This window comes from Chiloscyllium plagiosum, chromosome 8 (assembly GCF_004010195.1).
Source record: "Chiloscyllium plagiosum isolate BGI_BamShark_2017 chromosome 8, ASM401019v2, whole genome shotgun sequence".
NCBI classification, from domain to species: Eukaryota; Metazoa; Chordata; class Chondrichthyes; order Orectolobiformes; family Hemiscylliidae; genus Chiloscyllium; species Chiloscyllium plagiosum.
The window spans coordinates 12,190,851-12,199,637 of NC_057717.1; positions in this window are offsets into that span (position 1 = coordinate 12,190,851).

Sequence of the window (8,787 nt, forward strand, 5' to 3'; positions counted from 1 at the left end):
GGTTTATAAAACCATCAGAGGCATGGATATTCAGAACAGCCACGTTCTGCTCCCCGGGATAGGGGAGTCCAGAACAAGAGGGCATAGATTGAAGGCGAGAGGGTGAATTATTTAGAACGGAACTGAAGGTAAATGTTACATACAGAGAGGGGTTAGCGTACAGAAAGTGCTGTCAGAGGAAGTGGTGAAAGCAGTTACAATTACACATTTTAGAAATATCTGAAAGAGGAGGGATATTGGCCAAATGCTGGCAAATGGAACTAGGTAAGATTTGATATCTGATCGGAGAGAACAATTGGTTTTACGGTTCTGTTTCCACACTGTATGACTCTCTAATTCTCTAAGATGGACGACCAAAATTTCGGAAGATGAGATTACATTACAGCGTGGAAACAGGCGAAGCGTAACCCACCCATGCCCCTACATTTGCCCCTTTACTTAACACTACGGGCAATTTAGCATGTCCAATTCACCTGACCTGCACATCTTTGGACTGTGGAAGGAAACCGGTGCACCCGAAGGAAACCCACGCAGACACGGGGAGAACGTGCAAACTCCACACAGTCAGTTGCCTGAGTCGGGAATTGAACCCGGGTCTCTGGCGCTGTGAGGCAGCAGTGCTAACCACTGTGCCACCGTGCCACGCACTTGAAGATACCTTTCAAATCGGAATTCGCTTCACTGGAAGTTTATCGTCCCTCTTTTGTTCACAATGATTGAAAGCTGCGTTAATTAAATATTTGTCATAGAAGTGATTCATGGATAATGGGACGCAAACAGGAAAGTGAGGCTGAGACTACAACCTGATCAGCCACAATCTGAGCGCCTGGTGGAGAAGGCTCAAAGTATGTAATAACCCACTCCTTCTCCTCAGTCCCATGTTTCTGTGTTCCATTCAGCCCCTCAAACCAGCGAGACAGGAGCAATTGGAGGCAACTTGCTGCTATAACCTGGTGCATAGAAATAGAGGAGACCATTCAGCCCTACAAGACTGTCACACACGCTTTGACGTGATTTGGGAAATGTAGTTGCAAAAACCCAGGCTGGGTATGAAAGACAACACACATCTCTCTTTACAGAGCTTCCCCTCTCTGCAACCTGTCCTTCATTTGTTGGTCATGTTGTCGACCCAGATTCACTGAATACAGCCCCCATACCTCACCCAGCGATGGCTCACAAAATCGTCTGGTCTCCCCGACTGCAATTTACAATAAAAAAAACATGAAAATAACACCCACTAATTATTCAATAACAGAATGTGAGAACATCAGAAACAGGGGCAGGTCGTTCACTGCCCAAACTTGCCTTGCCCTTCACTAAGATCATGACTGATCTGCTCGAGGTCGTCTGGTCTCCCTGACTGCAATATACAATAACAAAGCATGAAAATAACACACTAATTATTCAATAACAGAATGTGAGAACATCAGAAACAGGGGCAGGTCGTTCACTCCCCAAACTTGCCTTTCCCTTCACTAAGATCATGACTGATCTGCTGGAGGTCTCAAATCCTCTTTCATACCCAATTCATCATAGCCCTCAACTCTCTGACAAGTCAATATCAATCTACCTCCTCTTCAAATGCTTTCAGTCATCGAGCTCCCCGAACACTCCTGAGAAGAGAAATCCTGACATTCAATACCAGCTGTTTGAAGAAAACACTTGTTGCTCCTATATCATGGCCTATTGATATGAACAAAAGAGGTTGACACAGGGTTTCAGGTAAAAATGACTGGCCCTGATATCAAGGCAGTGGTTGCCTTGTGTTGACATCAAGGAGCTTAACAAAATTGGACTTAATGGGAATGAGAGTAAACGCTCCAGTGTTTGGATTCAAACATGGCACAAAGGAAGATGTTCATCATCTCAGTCCTGGGTCAGCTCTGTGGGAAATCATCAGGGTAGTTTCCTCTTCACAAACATCTTCAGCTGCTTCATCAATGTCTCCGCGCCCCCACCCTCCCCACCAAGATCAGAAGTGGGGATAGTCACTGGAGATTCCACAATATTCAGAACATTTTGTCCCCACGACGGCCCGCTAAACAATGTGTCCATGTGCAGTAAGACCCAGACTCCATTGAGGCGTGTGCTGTTAAAGGGCCTGTAACATTCATGTAACAGCACTGCCTGACTCTGCACATTGCCACAGTAAAACAAGAGTTCATTCAGCACCTCACGCTGGTTTCACAGGAATATGAGGAAGTCATTCAGCCCATTAACTCTATTGTAGAAAAACAGGGACAACCCATTCAGTGTCTCCAGCCTATTACTCAGGAAGATAAAGAGTCTAGTGTGATGGACCACACCAGAGCCCCTCGAAAATATTTGAAGGCAGGAGCCTAGATTCTAATGTTTTCTTGTTTTAAAGGAAATGCAAAGTTTCTGTTCCAGATACAATGTGACTGATCAGACTACTCGGTGTGAAGAAAAACACCATTTACTTAAACACGAAAGATAAAATGAAACCAAAGAAAGAGGAATTTAGAATAACGTAATTCTATTGGATAAGCTAACAGAATAATAGATCTAGGAACTATTACTAATGAACTATTCCAATACAGGAACATTCCATAAACACAGCCCTTGGCAAAAAGGAATATTCAGATACAGATTGTCACAAACACTTCTCCAATCCAGGAGTTAAAAACAGCATCAATAGGAAATTCAGATAGAGTAGCAGCCAGGATATAGTCACTGAAGCTTCCACCTCTGTGGAGTCCCCAATAGTTTCTGATGTTACTGAGAAACCAAAACCCAAAGATCCTAATCTGTGAGAGCTGGCCACACCAGTTCAGGCTGTATTAAAATAAACACAGGGCCTCCCTAACTGGTTACTCAAGTGGTCTGAAGTAGCTAGCTTGGTAACAATCAATCAATCAATCTCTCTCTTAAAAGAGACCAGGACAAAATAACCTCTTAAAGCTGCAGCATCATCACACTTGTCAGTACATTGAGCTGTCAAACAGGAACCAGGGGTAACCAATCAGAACCTTGGCCCTGTCCAGTCGGACAAGGAAGAAGTCATTCTGCCCCTTGAGTCACTTACACAGGACAAGAGGAGGCCATTCAGCCCCTTGAGTCACTTATGCAGGAACAGTAGGAGGCTATTCAGCTAGTTGAGCCACTTATACGGGAACAGTACGAGGCCATTCCGACCTCAATGCAGTTACACGGGGGCATAATGTGGTAATTGATGCTGATCCTGATGAATGGCTTATGCCCGAAACGTTGATTCTTATGCTGTGCTTTTCAGCAAACCACGGTCTACTCTGATTTGCAGTCCTCACTGTCTCCTAATTCATGTTCTGACATGATGAACAAATGGAGCAGAGGCTACACAGACAGACTGTTCCATGTTGTTCCTCCTGGGTCCGTCGCTCATGATACACACGTGGGACTTTAACATGGTTTTCTCGCGGTGAGGAGGGAAGCCATAAGTCTTCTCTAAAGTCCCAAGAAGGTATCTTTCATTTCCGAGAAGACAGCCTGGTGTTCTCCCTGTAGGGCGGAATCTGGTGAGAATGGCTACCTGTTTCAGATGGAAGGCATTGTGGCTGCTGTTGAGTATTGTGAACAACATGACGTTCGGTATGGGTTCACACACCGACTGCACAATTACATGGGGAGAGTTAATTAAGGCATATAAACTATTAGGAAAGTCACGTTAGACTGATGAATGGACACCCTAAGTTCAAATAATGCTGATCTTGTTCATGTTATTCTTGTCGACTGCACGTCCTGTTCAGTGTAACCTGCATGCCTTAGAGGAGAAAGTGAGGACTGCAGATGCTGGAGATCAGAGTTGAACATTTGTTGCTGGAAAAGCGCAGCAGGTCAGGCAGCATCCAAGGAACAGGAAAATCGACGTTTCGGGCATAAGCCCTTCTTCAGGAATTCCTGAAGAAGGGTTTATGCCCAAAACGTCGATTCTCCTGTTCCTTGGATGTTGCCTGACCTGCTGCGCTTTTCCAAAAACACATTTTCAAACCTGTATGCCTTACTCTGTTCAAGCCTATTTCCACCCTATGATCTCTCTGGCCATGATTACTATGTTCTGCTTCCACTGCTCATAAATAAAGTGTTTCACTGTACTGAGGTACACGTGGTAATAAATCAAACCAATCAATCCTGGTTAAAGTATGGAATTTCTCACCCTATCAATGTCTCTTTTGGAAATAAGTGATCGCTGCCATTCCTCGTCTTTCAGCGTCACCATTTCTTCGTCACTCACAGCTCTACAGATTAAACACTCAGCTTATTCACTTTATCCTCATGTTACCATTACCCGTGTCTGTGGTAAGGAGATCATTCCTTACAAAGGAGATCAAATCTGTAAAGAGTGCCCCATATGCTCTCTCAGTAAGGCTCTACAACAGCAGGAAGATGGCTTTACCTATGTACTCGAATCATCTTACAGTGAAGGACATCATACCATTGACTGCACCCATTACTTACACAGGGTTTGATTCGGAGCAGTCAGCATAGACTTGTGAGTGGGAGATCATGCTTCCCAAATTTCTTAGAGTTCTTTGATGAAGTGATCAAGAAGTTTGACCAGCACAGAGCGGTAAACGTAGTCTCTATGGATTTCAGTAAGGACTTTCAATAAGGTTCCACCTGACAGGATGCTCTGGAAGGTTCCATCACGTGGAATGCTGGGGCAACTGGCCAATTGGATACACAGTTGGCTTTATGGTAGGAAGCAGAGTGTTTTGTGGAAGGATGCTTGTTAGACTGGAGGCTGGGTCCATAGCTGTTTGTTTTCTATGATTTGGTTGAGAATGTACAAGGCTTGACTAGTAAGTTTGCAGATGACATTAAAATAAGTGGGAGCATGATCAGTGAGGAAATTTATCAGAAATTGCATTAGGACCTTCATCAGGTGCGGAAGTGGGCTGAGAAATGGCAAATGGAATTTAATATAGATGTGTGAGGTCTTGCATTTTGGAAACTCCATTCAAGGTAAGAGTTTCATGGTGAATGGGAGCGCCTTACAGGGTGTAGTGGGCAGAGAGACCTTGGCGTTCAGGTGCACGGTTCTCTGAGTGTGGAGTCACAGGTAGCCAGGACAGTGCAAAAGGCATTTGACACACTGGCCTTCGTCAATCAGGACACTGATTATGGAAGTTGGGAATTTATGTTGCAGTTATACAGGACTTTGGTAAGGCCGCACTGAGAGTATTGTCTTCAGTTTTGTCATCTTGTTATAGGGAGGATGTCATTAAATTAGAAACAGTGCAGAATAAATTTACAAGGACGTTGTCAGGACTCAATGGCCTGAGTTATAGGGAAAGGTTGGACAAGCTAGGACGTTTTCTTTAGAGTGTAGAAAACTGGGGGCAGACCTTATAGAGCTGTATAAGATCATGAGGGATATGGATAGGCTGAATGCTATCCGTCTTTTTCCACGGATTAGAAAATCTAGGACGAGAAGGGATCAGTTTAAGTTTAGAGGGGAAGGAATAAAAAGGAATCTGAGGGACCACTTTTTTACAGAGTGAATGGTACGTGGATGAGCTGCCAGCAGATGTGGTTAAGAGGAGTACATTAACAACATTTGAAAAACATTTGGATATATATGTGGATAGGAAAGGACTAGAAGGATATGGGCTATCTGCAGGGAAATGGGGTTAGCGTGGATGGACATTTACAAGGTGGAGTCGAACCCCTCTGTTAATTAAAATCAAACGCCAAGAAAAGCTCGCCTCACCTCGTAATCTGTTAAAATATGAGTGACACAGATCTCCTACCTTCCACTATTAAGAAAAATTAACAAGTTTATTTCTTACCTGTAATAGTGAACACTAAACAACAACTATTCGCAAATACAAGCCACTCTTTTCTTAACTACTCATTATCTGACTCCAACTCTATAAAATTATGCTGTTAAAACAAACCACATATTAAACGTTACAATCTCAAGACCACACCGTCTCTATCTCCCCGCTGTGTTCGCTCTTCCAGCTGCTGATCTCCCTGGGTCTTTTTTTTTACTGCAAGTAGGTTTGACATGAACATGTATCTTTGGTAGAGAGTGTTTGAGATAACCAGTTAGCACTCCTGTTCTACAGCAGTTAGTCTGCCGTTGGATGGCAGTGGCTCTCCCTCTAGTGTTCAAAATCCTGCGTTTATATACTTCCCATGTTACAATAAATCTCATACTTTCCAGTTGTCCAAACAATAATATCGATTTCCGTTGGCTTCTGATATGCTAAGCGTTATTTAAACTCTTTGGTTGCATTTAAATTGTTGTCAAAACAGCAACCAAAACTCAGGTATCCATTTCCCAGCTCATTGTTACATTTGGGACAGTCTGACATTTAGCTGGCATCTGTGGCTGTCCTTTCTATTCAGCAAAATCCGTTCTGTCTTAAAGTGACCTGACACGCTTTCGACTTCATAACACCTCCCTTCTTCAGAAATAAAATGAACCATCAGAATGAAAAGATGGCTTCATTTCTTTTGCTTTAATTCTTAATCCCATTGTTATGAAATACAAAAGTATTAATCCCAGTTATACCATTGATATTAATTCTGCAAGCATATATAACACTGGAATAAGGCAAATTTTATCCACACATTTTCCTTTAAATCTGTGATAACACATCTGCTATCACATTTATGCGACCCACATAATGTACATGTTGTAAGTTTAAAGTATGTAACGTAAGACCCCAATGAAATAGTCTTATATTGTGGTCTTTAAATATTCCAAAAAATGCGAGAGGATTGTCGTTGTTTGTCCACATCCGTCTCCAACAATTTGTTTGTCATATAAACATTAAAATATTGTCAGGTCAGTACGAAACTTAAACTAGTATGAAACTCAATCTTACTTGTTCAATAATGGAGATTTTGCATTTTTTTTCTGGTGGATGTTGAGTTTTTTCAACAAGTAGCCAATTGGCCATTTAATTCCATCTTCATCTTTATGTATCAGTACATTTCTGACCCCTATATACCTCGCATCTAACACAATTTTCAAAGGGTTTCAAAATATTTATGCAGTTCAAACTGGTACGGTGATTAATCCTGCTTTAAAATTCTGAAATGCCTCTCTGCATTGTGCTGTCCACCACAATTCTGTGTTATCATTAGTGAATCCATCAGGGGTGCCAATACGCTGCTGAAGTTTGGAACAAAGTTCCGATAGAGTCCACTCAGTTCCAAAAATCGAACCACCTCTTTCTTCGAAGATGGTTGTGGAAATTCCTTGTGTTCCATGGGGTCAACCATCCATGGCCAATGTAATGTCCCAGGACCGGCCCCTCTGCCTTCGTGAATTTGGTTTTCTTAAGTCTATTACAAAGTTTGCTTCTTTTAATCGTTCAACATGCTCTGCCAACTGTAACATGTGAGCTTTCAATCACTTTCTAAAGATCACTACATTATATAGATAACCTGCACAATTTGTTCATCTGGTCATAACTCTGTTCCTGAGTCTTAAATGTGTCTGGAGCATTATTCATTCACATGACACACTTTAACATTTTTTGTCATATCCGCTATCTTTAGCAGATACTTTAACTGACTCAATTTTTTTTAATTTGCAAGGGCCCACAAAATCTGGCTTTGAAGGGATTTCCTAACACTGGTGACAACACTAATACGTCATCCTCACGGGAAATCGTTCAAATTTCAGAGTCTTTTTCTGCCACCTGTTTCACTCTATAGTGTGCCCTCTTCAGGTGCTGTTGAGCTAATTCACCTACTCCATCTAATCTCTCGCTCACCTCAGATACATAATCCAAGTGTGTGATCTCTGACTTCGGTCCTGTCAATTTATATTTAATTAATTTCAAAGAACCTCTCACTTCATGTACAAATATTAACTCAAAAGATGTAAAGTGAGCAGATTTACTTGGGGCATCTCTAATGGCAAACAATATAATGAGACGCCTTTATTCCAATCATTCGGGTAATTCTGACTGTACGCTGTTAACATAGTCTTCAGTGTCTAATACCAACTTTCCAAGGTTTCCTGTATGGGATGCAGTTGATTTAAACTGCTATATGCTGAAGCTATCCATGACGTCGTTAAACAGTTGAGCCGTAAAATGAGACCCTTGGTCTGACTGAATCACACTGCGTAGCCCACAGCGAGTAAAGAAAGCTACCAGCTCCTCCACCTCCCCTTTTGCCTTAACACTCCATAATAGAATTATCCCTGGAGATCTGGTAGACACATCCATTATGATCAGCAGATATTGGTTTCCACTTTTATTTTAGAAAGGGGAGCTCCACAATTAATCATAACCCACGTGAAAGGTTCTTCGAATGCAGGAATTGACAACAAAGGTGCTGGTTTTATTATTGCCTGTGACTAACCTACCATTTGGGATATATGGCATGTACAACAAAAATTAACCACGTCCGTGTGCATTCCAATCACTAGAAATGCTTCTGTACCGTAGCCTGAGTCTGTATACCTAGGTGACCACCTGCAGTTAATTTATGTGATACCCAATAGACAATAGACAATAGGTGCAGGAGTAGGTCATTCAGCCCTTCGAGCCTGCCCCGCCATTCAATATGGTCATGGCTGATCATTCCTAATCAGTATCCTGTTCCTGCCTTATCTCCATAACCCTTGGTTCCACTATCTTTGAGAGCTCTATCCAACTCTTTCTTAAATGAATCCAGAGACTGGGCCTCCACTGCCCTTTGGGGCAGAGCATTCCACACAGCCACCACTCTCTGGGTGAAGAAGTTTCTCCTGAGCTCTGTTCTAAATGGTCTACCCCATATTTTTAAGCTGTGTCCTCTGGTTCGGCACTCACCCATCAG